Below are 3,857 nucleotides of genomic sequence, written 5' to 3' on the forward strand. Positions count from 1 at the left end.
TGAGGAGGGACATAAGCTTGTTGCTGCTGCGGAGGAGGAGTAGGATTAAGCAAATTCTGACTAGTCCATTTCAAGTTATGGTGGACTCCACTCTGATTATTAAAATAAGAACCTCCTTCTTGCCTATATTGCTGAAAGGCAAGGACTTGCTCCTTCTCTGTTAGACAGTCAACATCAGTGTGACCGTCATTAGTCCCACATCTCTCACAAGTAACGGCTTCTTATCTAGTCAACAAGTGAACCGTTTGTTGATCACCAGCAGCTTGCAACTCTAACTTATCAAAACGGGCATTCATGGCTTCCAGCTGAGCCACTACAGCATTATCAACTGAATTAACTGTCCGAATACCATCTCTCGGGTTCCCATACTCAACACAATGGGTAGCCATCTCCTCAATAATTCACCATCCTTTGTCATCATCATTGTTCTTTTGAAATCGTCCATTAGATGAGGCGTCCAATATAGCACAGTGGTCGTCATACAACCCATTGTAGATTTGGTTGCATAAAAACCATTGATCAAAACCATGGTGAGGAAGAGACCTCACCAACTTCTTGAAACGACACCAAGCTTCATAAAAATTCTCATCAGGTGCCTGCTTGAAACTTGTGATTTTTCCTCTCAGCTGATTGGTACGTTGTGGAGGAAAATACCTTTTATAAAAGGAAAGGGCAAGAGTCTCCTTGTTAGTGATACCGGCTGCAGTACGATGAAGATCAGTGAGCCATTCACGGGCTCCGTCGGCCAGAGAAAAAGGAAACAAGACTTTCTTAATCTTATCCTGGGTCACTCCCTTAGTGGCGGGAATGGTAGAGCAATAGTCAGTAAATATCTCCATATGTTTACGCGGATCTTCACCCGCCACACCTCGGTACAGATTTGTTCGGCCAAATTAATATAGGATGGCCGGATGTCAAAAGTGTTGCCATCCTCGGTCGCAAGCTTGAAACCTTTAGGGATCGAGGCAGCAATAGGCTCTGAGTGACTCGCAATATTAGGCATCTTTATTGGCTTGATAGCAGAAATAGAGTTGTCTTCTTCACAAGACGGATCTTCTGCAAATAGAAAATGTTGTAGCTCGGGTTCAAAAGTACTCAAGTCTTCCTTTTGAATCTTCCATTGCAGTCTAAGTCTATGCCGAAAAGATATCTCTGGCTCAGGATCAGCTGGAACTAATTCTACCCTGTTTGACCTGGGCATACACAACACTGAAGGAAATAAGTGAGAACTGTTTCAAGGAATAAAAATTCCCTGAGACGGAAATAAATAAATGAAACAACATAGACAGACAGGGCTATTGCCTCCCCGGCAACGGCGCCAAAATTTAATACGGTCGTTATGTACCAAAAATAATACCTAAATATACTAATAGAAGCTAGTGATAAGTAGGGTCGATCTCTACAGGTAGGCAAGGTATCTATCTGAAAGTCCGTCTATATAAGTCACAAATGGGGGGTTTAAATTGGTTTTCTAAACTACTCAAGATTAAAAGGCAAGAGAAATAAAGCAAGAGCAATAAAGTGAGAAAATGAGATGGAAGTGATCAGATAAGAGAGGGTATCTCAGGATTTCGGTTCACCATGGTAGTTTATCGACTCAGTTGCAAATAGCTTAGACAATCTACTGTGAGAAGGGCAAGGGAAAGGTCCTTCTGGTGCGCTATCCACCCTAGAATTCCACTAACTTAACTTCCGTCCTCATTAGGGTAGTCTATTGTTCATAGCAAGTCTGTTTATTCCAATCTTCCGATCCAGGAGCAATGTTAACCAAATTAATATTATTTAGAAGCGTGCACTCAACTAAATATGTGTTACAGTTATATTGCTATGGGGACAGATTCTCACATATAAATTATCTAGTCTATTTACTACATTGTCACAATTCTACCATGGATCCCCTAATCCTAACATAGAGAAATTAGCTACTCATGTTCTTAATGTAATCAACAATAATAACAAAAGGCATGCCAATGGAAAACATGATTAAGGAATAACAATCAAGCATAAATTAGACGAAGGCAAGAGTAATAATAAGAGAACAAGAAATTAAAGTAAATAGAGTATTGAGATTAAGGAGAAAGGAATGATTACAACCTAATAGAATCCAGCGTAAAGAACAATCCACAAAAGCAAGAGCAAAGGAATCAGATTAAGAGAAGTTCAGCTGTGATTAAAAAGTAAAATTGTAAACAGGGGTGCTTTATAACCTAATGACGACTCTCTTATATAGGGGAGAAAAAATTAACATAATTAAACCTATCACGGATTACTAAAACCCATGTAACACAGCAAACTACTCGATCGAGTACTTTCAGACTACTCGATTGAGGTCTTCTTCAGCAAATCTTCTCGATCGAGCACTTAAGGCTCTCGATCGAGTAACTCCATAAAGGCTCATTTCGATCTAGCAGAAAGAACTACTCGATCGACCTTTTATTCCTGCCAAACCACTCGATCGACTCTCAGAACATCTCGTCGAGTGATTTCCATTGAGATCAGCCTTCAACTCGTGATGACAGCTTCATTTGACCACCCTTCACGCATTCCGAGGTACGACTCTTGCTCCAAAATCTCCATTTCCTTACAATGCATGCTAAATGGGACGAATAAGGGTCGATTCCGCTACTTTCGGGTCCATTTCTGCAATTAAGACAAAACAAACCAAAGTAGCCAATTCGGGGCATTTTGCAATACAAAGCGACACAGAAAGGCATAGAAATGCGTGCAAATAAGAGGCTAAAAAGTCGATATAAATTGCACGTATCATCGAGTATACTGACTACTCGGCCGAGTACTCTGACTCCAGAAGCTGATCTGAAATGCACATAAAGTTTACTCGATCGAGCACAACACGTTCTCGGTCGAGTACGCCCTACTCGGTCGAGTACTGCCTCTACTCAGCCGAGTGGTCATATTCCAGTAGCTACTGCCAAAACGCACATAACCTTCACTCGGTCGAGCGCCAGAAAACTCAGTCGAGTACCCTCTACTCAGTCGAGTCATGCCAAGAACGATACCCATTTCACGATTTGACAACATATAAACCAACATATCCTATGTCACATATTACTACGTAAGAAAAGTCCCAGCAATAAACACTAAAGCATGCTCATACTGTTAGGTTCATAAACCCTTATTAGACTCATCTAATTCATTTTACAAATTACCCTTAATTTATATTTATGTGGATCTAGTGCATGCATAACATATATAAAGATAGTGTGGACATGGGCCACAAGCCGGTCTGTGGGCAAGAGCCACCTACCGGTCCGTAGTCACGGGCCACCTGCACGCCAAGCCAAATTGTGGACATGCAGCGGTCTTTTGAAAGCCACGCTCAGTGGCATAAAATGCTTTCGACCGGATCGCTTTAGATCGGTCGGTTTCGTCTCGGCAAAGGTCTCGAAACGATGTTTGAGATGTTCGGAGTCGCCGCCAAGCAATTATGGGATGCTTGGAAACCGTTCAAAATCAACTTTATACCTCGGTCAAACGAAGCACAAAGCAGTGTTTGACATAGGTACTAAAGATAAGGATTCGTCCCCCTTTTAGCATTCTATGCCTAAAATGACTCTCGTGCGCCCTGGATAAGGCCATCCATTATCCAAAGGTTCTGAGTAAGGGGTGAGGGTACGTATTGGGAAGCACTTTAATCAGACACCCAATCCCGCCCACGTTAGCGGCCTTTACTGATCGATCATGATTGTTTAAGTACAAGAGTTAATAAAACGGTTTAAATGCATGAATGCGCATCCAAAAGTCTTAACCTAACATGTGAGAATTTCCTAAGTCAGTTTGTTAATCCAAATATCAAGTAATTGATGTCGAGTTGGATTTAGATTGATTTGCATGTAAAA

General features: G+C 41.4%; 1 non-coding gene across 1 annotated transcript; it reads left to right on the plus strand.

Moving 5' to 3' along the window:
- Positions 1-522: 522 nt before the first annotated feature.
- On the plus strand, positions 523-628 carry LOC141625441 (small nucleolar RNA R71). Its single transcript, XR_012535221.1, has one exon. It is a non-coding gene; the product is annotated as a small nucleolar RNA R71 (small nucleolar RNA).
- The last annotated feature ends 3,229 nt before the right edge of the window (positions 629-3,857 follow it).

This window comes from Silene latifolia, chromosome X (assembly GCF_048544455.1).
Source record: "Silene latifolia isolate original U9 population chromosome X, ASM4854445v1, whole genome shotgun sequence".
NCBI classification, from domain to species: domain Eukaryota; kingdom Viridiplantae; phylum Streptophyta; class Magnoliopsida; order Caryophyllales; family Caryophyllaceae; genus Silene; species Silene latifolia.